At 33.8% G+C, this 12,349-nt stretch overlaps 1 protein-coding gene across 2 annotated transcripts in view; it reads left to right on the top strand.

Annotated features, from left to right (window-relative positions):
- The first annotated feature begins 2,944 nt into the window (after window positions 1-2,944).
- IRF8 (interferon regulatory factor 8) overlaps window positions 2,945-12,349 on the top strand; it is a 64,345-nt gene continuing 54,940 nt past the window's right edge. For both annotated transcript variants that reach the window (XM_075838290.1, XM_075838289.1), the window contains exon 1: window positions 2,945-3,006. The gene's annotated coding sequence lies outside the window, so the exon portion shown is untranslated. The remainder of the gene's footprint in view (window positions 3,007-12,349) is intronic.

Genomic DNA, 12,349 nt, shown 5'->3' with positions numbered 1-12,349 from the left:
AGACCATGAAAACCACGGTCGTGTGTATGGCCCCATAGGAATGAATGGAGCCGCAATTCTCCCGTGGATTTTCGGGGGAATTGTGGGCGCAAAAGCACGTTCGTGTGCATGGGGCCCTACTTTCCTACATCAGATGCTGCACTTCCCAAAATGTATATGACCAGAGCAAAGTCTGTGAGAACACTAAACAGGCAGGGAATGCTGAGAGATTTCAGCTCTGATAATTCTAATTGTGAATATAGAAAATGCTTTGGAAAAATTATTAATACAATAGCGATGCTCCTTAAAGGCGATCTCCACCTTTGCAGCCAATTTAACTGTTCTAAGGCATCTACAACTTTGCAAATAGTCTTGATGGAAAATCGTTTGTTTGATGTATGCAGCTCATATGCAAACGTATGCAGCTACATTGTTACAGACCGCAAGCCATCCCTATGAAGTCTGATCATTTAGTCTTAGGGTATGTTCACACGGCCTATTTACGGACGTAATTCGAGCGTTTTTGCCCCGAATTACGTCAGAAAATAGCTCCTCAATAGCGCTGACAAACATCTGCCCATTGAAAGCAATGGGCAGACATTTGTCTGTTCACACGAGGCGTAATTTACGCGCCGCTGTCAAATGACGGCGCGTAAATAGACGCCCGCGTCAAAGAAGTGACCTGTCACTTCTTTGGCCGTAATTGGAGCCGTTATTCATTGACTCCAATAAATAGGAGCGCCAATTACGTCCGTAATTGACGCGGCGTTCAAGCGCCTGCACATGCCGTTACGGCTGAAATTACGGGGATGTTTTCAGGCTGAAACATCCCCGTAAATTCAGCCGTTACGGACGCCCTCGTGTGAACATACCCTAAGGGTATGTGCACACGTAGTGACCAAAAACGTCTGAAAATACAGAGCTGTTTTCAAGGGAAAAAAGCACCTGATTTTCAGACGTTTTTTGAACAACTCACGTTTTTCGCTGCGTTTTTCGGGCCGTATTCGCGGTGTTTTCGCGCCGTTTTTTTGGCCGTTTTTGGAGCTGTTTTCAATAGAGTCTATGAGAAAACGGCTCCAAAAACGTCCCAAGAAGTGTCCTGCACTTCTTTTGACGAGGCTCTAATTTTACGCATCGTCTTTTGACAGCTGTCAAACGACGACGCGTAAATTACAGTACGTCGGCAAACCCATTCAAATGAATGGGCAGATGTTTACCGACGTATTGGAGCCGTATTTTCAGGCGTAAATCGAGGCATAATACGCCTCGTTTACGCCTGAAAATAGGTCGTGTGAACCCAGCCTCACTCCCTCTTGTCTTTTTTTTTGTAACATACATTTGCAAGATTAGCAAGAAGTAGAGGGGAGATGGATTGCAATATGACTGCAGCATCAGACTACACAGATTGTATGTAGTCTGTTACCATGGATACACCTAGGTCTGCATAGGAGCTGTATAGATAAATTGGTCGAATATTTTAAATGAAGACTGTGATTTTTTTTATTTTATTTTTTATTACAATGCATCTACAATAATAACAGTTAAAATTGGTTCAAATGTGGAGATAGCCTTTAAAGAGTCCTCACTTTTCAAAAACTCTTTCCTATAGTTGTCGTCCTATTTCAGGCCACTAAATGTTATTTTTGTTATTGGGACTTTAGGGTGATCTGATGACTAATAATACTGTACAGGGTTTGCCACCTAGATTTCACTGATAGATTCCCAAGTGCCATATTGCTATGTAGGTAGAGTCCACATTCAAGATTCTGGAATCATGGGAGTAACTACCTGGGGAGGCGGTGTAAAAACTGCTATGGGGCCCAACAGGTAAGGGCCTCTGAGGCTAAGGAGGAGGAGGAGGGGAGGCAGTTTATAGTGGGGTGTAATGCAGCAAAGGCCAAAGAAGGGAGCAAAACACTCACGGGACAGAGCAATGGCCATGATAATCATAAGCTTTCTGTTTCTTGAATGCATATTTTTTTTTTTTAGGGGAAATGATAATTACACACGGGATTGGCTATAAGAAGATGAACACTGAGTGTGAAGGAATAAAGAGAGAGACATAGTAACTGGCAACAATAGGAAGTAATGGAAAGTATGAATATGATGCGGATTAAGCACTTTTATTACATGTCACAGAATTAATGAGAAACAGAAACCCACAAAAAAACACCAGAATCTCACCAGGGCAGACCCCTCTGATGTGTGAAAGTGATGATGTAATGGGACATGATGGGGCATTTGCTGGTCACTTTCTAAGATGAGAATGCCGCAAAGGGAAATAGATGAGATGACAAAGGCGAATGAACTATGTTGGGTTGATTGGAATAAATGCTGTGTTCTTCGTGCTCCTATACGGTGAAGATCTCAGGCTACATGCCACCAACATGGACTGGAGTGAGAGGTTGCACATCTGCCCAGAGAGGGCAGTAATAAGCTGCAACGATCTGATCCTACTTGCTGACTGCATCCACGTGGTTTCTATCTGTTTTCTGCACCTGCCTCTGGCCCGCAGGACGCTAGTGCAGACACTGAACCTGCAGTAGGTGCTGGGAGACATGAGCAGCGGACACCCCTCCATTGTAGCATTTACAACACCGGGATATTTATAGGAGTGAACAATGATCGCTGCTGCCCCTGCATTGTCTTGACACTCGCCCTATAATAAGTGCAGAGATGACTAGAGACCCCCTTTATGACTGCCATTAATGGGGGACACTGCAGTCGTACACTATGAGGAGCTGCATCTAATTTCCAGTAAGTCCATGCGCTTCTGAGCAGAGCTCCTACTGCCCCCGATATTTGGGGAGATTTCTAGGACGAGGTCGGGGCGCGCACCCCTACAGTTTCTCGGAAAAGCCTTCGCTTAAAAGAATCCCAGTCGAAAACGGACTCTAACCACGCCCCGTGCCCCGCTCTGATTGGCTGAGGGGAGATATCAGACAGGCAGGGGGCTGGACCCTGATGTTATTGCATGGCGAGCTGTCAGTAGTCAGTACACAGAACAGAGGACAGCGCCGAGCAAAGGTGATTATAATATACAGGCAGGGGAGAGACTGATATATACTGCCAGATATTGTATATACACATTATAACTAGTATTATTATATACAGGCAGGAGAGAGACTGATATATACTGCCAGATATTATATACACATTATAACTAGTATTATTATATACAGGCAGGAGAGAGACTGATATATACTGCCAGATATTATATACACATTATAACTAGTATTATTATATACAGGCAGGGGAGAGACTGATATATACTGCCAGATATTATATATACACATTATAACTAGTATTATTATATACAGGCAGGGGAGAGACTGATATATACTGCCAGATATTATATATACACATTATAACTAGTATTATTATATACAGGCAGGAGAGAGACTGATATATACTGCCAGATATTATATATACACATTATAACTAGTATTATTATATACAGGCAGGAGAGAGACTGATATATACTGCCAGATATTATATATACACATTATAACTAGTATTATTATATACAGGCAGGGGAGAGACTGATATATACTGCCAGATATTATATACACATTATAACTAGTATTATTATATACAGGCAGGAGAGAGACTGATATATACTGCCAGATATTATATACACATTATAACTAGTATTATTATGTACAGGCAGGGGAGAGACTGATATATACTGCCAGATATTATATACACATTATAACTAGTATTATTATATACAGGCAGGGGAGAGACTGATATATACTGCCAGATATTATATATACACATTATAACTAGTATTATTATATACAGGCAGGGGAGAGACTGATATATACTGCCAGATATTATATACACATTATAACTAGTATTATTATATACAGGCAGGAGAGAGACTGATATATACTGCCAGATATTATATACACATTATAACTAGTATTATTATATACAGGCAGGGGAGAGACTGATATATACTGCCAGATATTATATATACACATTATAACTAGTATTATTATATACAGGCAGGGGAGAGACTGATATATACTGCCAGATATTATATATACACATTATAACTAGTATTATTATATACAGGCAGGAGAGAGACTGATATATACTGCCAGATATTATATACACACATTATAACTAGTATTATTATATACAGGCAGGAGAGAGACTGATATATACTGCCAGATATTATATACACATTATAACTAGTATTATTATATACAGGCAGGAGAGAGACTGATATATACTGCCAGATATTATATATACACATTATAACTAGTATTATTATATACAGGCAGAGGAGAGACTGATATATACTGCCAGATATTATATACACATTATAACTAGTATTATTATATACAGGCAGGAGAGAGACTGATATATACTGCCAGATATTATATATACACATTATAACTAGTATTATTATATACAGGCAGGAGAGAGACTGATATATACTGCCAGATATTATATACACATTATAACTAGTATTATTATATACAGGCAGGGGAGAGACTGATATATACTGCCAGATATTGTATATACACATTATAACTAGTATTATTATATACAGGCAGGGGAGAGACTGATATATACTGCCAGATATTATATACACACATTATAACTAGTATTATTATATACAGGCAGGGGAGAGACTGATATATACTGCCAGATATTATATATACACATTATAACTAGTATTATTATATACAGGCAGGGGAGAGACTGATATATACTGCCAGATATTATATATACACATTATAACTAGTATTATTATATACAGGCAGGGGAGAGACTGATATATACTGCCAGATATTATATATACACATTATAACTAGTATTATTATATACAGGCAGGAGAAAGACTGATATATACTGCCAGATATTATATATACACATTATAACTAGTATTATTATATACAGGCAGGGGGAGAGACTGATATATACTGCCAGATATTATATACACATTATAACTAGTATTATTATATACAGGCAGGGGAGAGACTGATATATACTGCCAGATATTATATATACACATTATAACTAGTATTATTATATACAGGAAGGGGAGAGACTGATATATACTGCCAGATATTATATATACACATTATAACTAGTATTATTATATACAGGCAGGGGAGAGACTGATATATACTGCCAGATATTATATACACATTATAACTAGTATTATTATATACAGGCAGAGGAGAGACTGATATATACTGCCAGATATTATATATACACATTATAACTAGTATTATTATATACAGGCACGGGAGAGACTGATATATACTGCCAGATATTATATATACACATTATAACTAGTATTATTATATACAGGCACGGGAGAGACTGATATATACTGCCAGATATTATATATACACATTATAACTAGTATTATTATATACAGGCAGGGGAGACTGATATATACTGCCAGATATTATATACACATTATAACTAGTATTATAATATACAGGCAGGGGAGAGACTGATATATACTGCCAGATATTATATATACACATTATAACTAGTATTATTATATACAGGCAGGGGAGAGACTGATATATACTGCCAGATATTATATATACACATTATAACTAGTATTATTATATACAGGCAGGGGAGAGACTGATATATACTGCCAGATATTATATATACACATTATAACTAGTATTATTATATACAGGCAGGAGAAAGACTGATATATACTGCCAGATATTATATATACACATTATAACTAGTATTATTATATACAGGCAGGAGAGAGACTGATATATACTGCCAGATATTATATATACACATTATAACTAGTATTATTATATACAGGCAGGGGAGAGACTGATATATACTGCCAGATATTATATACACATTATAACTAGTATTATTATATACAGGCAGGGGGGGGAGACTGATATATACTGCCAGATATTATATATACACATTATAACTAGTATTATTATATACAGGCAGGAGAGAGACTGATATATACTGCCAGATATTATATATACACATTATAACTAGTATTATTATATACAGGCAGGGGAGAGACTGATATATACTGCCAGATATTATATATACACATTATAACTAGTATTATTATATACAGGCAGGGGAGAGACTGATATATACTGCCAGATATTATATATACACATTATAACTAGTATTATTATATACAGGCAGGGGGGGAGACTGATATATACTGCCAGATATTATATATACACATTATAACTAGTATTATTATATACAGGCAGGAGAGAGACTGATATATACTGCCAGATATTATATATACACATTATAACTAGTATTATTATATACAGGCAGGGGAGAGACTGATATATACTGCCAGATATTATATACACATTATAACTAGTATTATTATATACAGGCAGGGGAGAGACTGATATATACTGCCAGATATTATATACACATTATAACTAGTATTATTATATACAGGCAGGAGAGAGACTGATATATACTGCCAGATATTATATACACATTATAACTAGTATTATTATATACAGGCAGGGGAGAGACTGATATATACTGCCAGATATTATATATACACATTATAACTAGTATTATTATATACAGGCAGGGGAGAGACTGATATATACTGCCAGATATTATATATACACATTATAACTACTATTATTATATACAGGCAGGGGAGAGACTGATATATACTGCCAGATATTATATACACATTATAACTAGTATTATTATATACAGGCAGGAGAGAGACTGATATATACTGCCAGATATTATATACACATTATAACTAGTATTATTATATACAGGCAGGGGAGAGACTGATATATACTGCCAGATATTATATATACACATTATAACTAGTATTATTATATACAGGCAGGGGAGAGACTGATATATACTGCCAGATATTATATATACACATTATAACTAGTATTATTATATACAGGCAGGGGAGAGACTGATATATACTGCCAGATATTATATATACACATTATAACTAGTATTATTATATACAGGCAGGAGAGAGACTGATATATACTGCCAGATATTATATACACATTATAACTAGTATTATTATATACAGGCAGGGGAGAGACTGATATATACTGCCAGATATTATATATACACATTATAACTAGTATTATTATATACAGGCAGGGGAGAGACTGATATATACTGCCAGATATTATATATACACATTATAACTAGTATTATTATATACAGGCAGGAGAAAGACTGATATATACTGCCAGATATTATATACACATTATAACTAGTATTATTATATACAGGCAGGGGAGAGACTGATATATACTGCCAGATATTATATATACACATTATAACTAGTATTATTATATACAGGCAGGGGAGAGACTGATATATACTGCCAGATATTATATATACACATTATAACTAGTATTATTATATACAGGCAGAGGAGAGACTGATATATACTGCCAGATATTATATATACACATTATAACTAGTATTATTATATACAGGCAGGGGAGAGACTGATATATACTGCCAGATATTATATACACATTATAACTAGTATTATTATATACAGGCAGGAGAGAGACTGATATATACTGCCAGATATTATATATACACATTATAACTAGTATTATTATATACAGGCAGGGGAGAGACTGATATATACTGCCAGATATTATATATACACATTATAACTAGTATTATTATATACAGGCAGGAGAGAGACTGATATATACTGCCAGATATTATATATACACATTATAACTAGTATTATTACATACAGGCAGGGGAGAGACTGATATATACTGCCAGATATTATATATACACATTATAACTAGTATTATTATATACAGGCAGGGGAGAGACTGATATATACTGCCAGATATTATATATACACATTATAACTAGTATTATTATATACAGGCAGGGGAGAGACTGATATATACTGCCAGATATTATATATACACATTATAACTAGTATTATTATATACAGGCAGGGGAGAGACTGATATATACTGCCAGATATTATATATACACATTATAACTAGTATTATTATATACAGGCAGGGGAGAGACTGATATATACTGCCAGATATTATATATACACATTATAACTAGTATTATTATATACAGGCAGGGGAGAGACTGATATATACTGCCAGATATTATATATACACATAATAACTAGTATTATTATATACAGGCAGGGGAGAGACTGATATATACTGCCAGATATTATATATACACATTATAACTAGTATTATTATATACAGGCAGGGGAGAGACTGATATATACTGCCAGATATTATATATACACATTATAACTAGTATTATTATATACAGGCAGGGGAGAGACTGATATATACTGCCAGATATTATATATACACATTATAACTAGTATTATTATATACAGGCAGGAGAGAGACTGATATATACTGCCAGATATTATATATACACATTCTAACTAGTATTATTATATACAGGCAGGGGAGAGACTGATATATACTGCCAGATATTATATACACATTATAACTAGTATTATTATATACAGGCACGGGAGAGACTGATATATACTGCCAGATATTATATATACACATTATAACTAGTATTATTATATACAGGCAGGGGAGAGACTGATATATACTGCCAGATATTATATATACACATTATAACTAGTATTATTATATACAGGCAGGGGAGAGACTGATATATACTGCCAGATATTATATATACACACATTATAACTAGTATTATTATATACAGGCAGGGGAGAGACTGATATATACTGCCAGATATTATATATACACATTATAACTAGTATTATTATATACAGGCAGGGGAGAGACTGATATATACTGCCAGATATTATATATACACATTATAACTAGTATTATTATATACAGGCAGGAGAGAGACTGATATATACTGCCAGATATTATATATACACATTCTAACTAGTATTATTATATACAGGCAGGGGAGAGACTGATATATACTGCCAGATATTATATACACATTATAACTAGTATTATTATATACAGGCACGGGAGAGACTGATATATACTGCCAGATATTATATATACACATTATAACTAGTATTATTATATACAGGCAGGGGAGAGACTGATATATACTGCCAGATATTATATACACATTATAACTAGTATTATAATATACAGGCAGGGGAGAGACTGATATATACTGCCAGATATTATATATACACATTATAACTAGTATTATTATATACAGGCAGGAGAGAGACTGATATATACTGCCAGATATTATATACACATTATAACTAGTATTATAATATACAGGCAGGGGAGAGACTGATATATACTGCCAGATATTATATATACACATTATAACTAGTATTATTATATACAGGCAGGGGAGAGACTGATATATACTGCCAGATATTATATATACACATTATAACTAGTATTATTATATACAGGCACGGGAGAGACTGATATATACTGCCAGATATTATATACACATTATAACTAGTATTATTATATACAGGCACGGGAGAGACTGATATATACTGCCAGATATTATATATACACATTATAACTAGTATTATTATATACAGGCAGGGGAGAGACTGATATATACTGCCAGATATTATATACACATTATAACTAGTATTATTATATACAGGCAGGGGAGAGACTGATATATACTGCCAGATATTATATATACACATTATAACTAGTATTATTATATACAGGCAGGGGAGAGACTGATATATACTGCCAGATATTATATATACACATTATAACTAGTATTATTATATACAGGCAGGGGGGAGACTGATATATACTGCCAGATATTATATATACACATTATAACTAGTATTATTATATACAGGCAGGGGAGAGACTGATATATACTGCCAGATATTATATATACACATTATAACTAGTATTATTATATACAGGCAGGAGAGAGACTGATATATACTGCCAGATATTGTATACACATTATAACTAGTATTATTATATACAGGCAGGGGAGAGACTGATATATACTGCCAGATATTATATATACACATTATAACTAGTATTATTATATACAGGCAGGGGAGAGACTGATATATACTGCCAGATATTATATACACATTATAACTAGTATTATTATATACAGGCAGGGGAGAGACTGATATATACTGCCAGATATTATATACACATTATAACTAGTATTATTATATACAGGCAGGGGAGAGACTGATATATACTGCCAGATATTATATATACACATTATAACTAGTATTATTATATACAGGCAGGGGAGAGACTGATATATACTGCCAGATATTATATACACATTATAACTAGTATTATTATATACAGGCAGGAGAGAGACTGATATATACTGCCAGATATTATATATACACATTATAACTAGTATTATTACATACAGGCAGGGGGAGAGACTGATATATACTGCCAGATATTATATATACACATTATAACTAGTATTATTATATACAGGCAGGGGAGAGACTGATATATACTGCCAGATATTATATACACATTATAACTAGTATTATTACATACAGGCAGGGGAGAGACTGATATATACTGCCAGATATTATATACACATTATAACTAGTATTATTATATACAGGCAGGGGAGAGACTGATATATACTGCCAGATATTATATACACATTATAACTAGTATTATTATATACAGGCAGGGGAGAGACTGATATATACTGCCAGATATTATATATACACATTATAACTAGTATTATTATATACAGGCAGGGGGAGAGACTGATATATACTGCCAGATATTATATATACACATTATAACTAGTATTATTATATACAGGCAGGAGAGAGACTGATATATACTGCCAGATATTATATACACATTATAACTAGTATTATTATATACAGGCAGGGGAGAGACTGATATATACTGCCAGATATTATATATACACATTATAACTAGTATTATTATATACAGGCAGGGGAGAGACTGATATATACTGCCAGATATTATATATACACATTATAACTAGTATTATTACATACAGGCAGGGGGAGAGACTGATATATACTGCCAGATATTATATATACACATTATAACTAGTATTATTATATACAGGCAGGGGAGAGACTGATATATACTGCCAGATATTATATACACATTATAACTAGTATTATTATATACAGGCAGGGGAGAGACTGATATATACTGCCAGATATTATATATACACATTATAACTAGTATTATTATATACAGGCAGGGGAGAGACTGATATATACTGCCAGATATTATATATACACATTATAACTAGTATTATTATATACAGGCAGGGGAGAGACTGATATATACTGCCAGATATTATATACACATTATAACTAGTATTATTACATACAGGCAGGGGAGAGACTGATATATACTGCCAGATATTATATACACATTATAACTAGTATTATTATATACAGGCAGGGGAGAGACTGATATATACTGCCAGATATTATATACACATTATAACTAGTATTATTATATACAGGCAGGGGAGAGACTGATATATACTGCCAGATATTATATATACACATTATAACTAGTATTATTATATACAGGCAGGGGAGAGACTGATATATACTGCCAGATATTATATATACACATTATAACTAGTATTATTATATACAGGCAGGAGAGAGACTGATATATACTGCCAGATATTATATACACATTATAACTAGTATTATTATATACAGGCAGGGGAGAGACTGATATATACTGCCAGATATTATATATACACATTATAACTAGTATTATTATATACAGGCAGGGGAGAGACTGATATATACTGCCAGATATTATATATACACATTATAACTAGTATTATTATATACAGGCAGGGGAGAGACTGATATATACTGCCAGATATTATATACACACATTATAACTAGTATTATTATATACAGGCAGGGGAGAGACTGATATATACTGCCAGATATTATATACACATTATAACTAGTATTATTATATACAGGCAGGAGAGAGACTGATATATACTGCCAGATATTATATACACACATTATAACTAGTATTATTATATACAGGCAGGGGAGAGACTGATATATACTGCCAGATATTATATATACACATTATAACTAGTATTATTACATACAGGCAGGAGAGAGACTGATATATACTGCCAGATATTATATACACATTATAACTAGTATTATTATATACAGGCAGGGGAGAGACTGATATATACTGCCAGATATTATATACACACATTATAACTAGTATTATTACATACAGGCAGGAGAGAGACTGATATATACTGCCAGATATTATATATACACATTATAACTAGTATTATTATATACAGGCAGGGGAGAGACTGATATATACTG

The sequence above is a fragment of the Rhinoderma darwinii genome, chromosome 9 (assembly GCF_050947455.1).
Source record: "Rhinoderma darwinii isolate aRhiDar2 chromosome 9, aRhiDar2.hap1, whole genome shotgun sequence".
In the NCBI taxonomy this organism is placed as follows: domain Eukaryota; kingdom Metazoa; phylum Chordata; class Amphibia; order Anura; family Rhinodermatidae; genus Rhinoderma; species Rhinoderma darwinii.
Note: the sequence above shows the minus strand (reverse complement) of the source record. Positions and strands in the feature narration are given on the sequence as shown.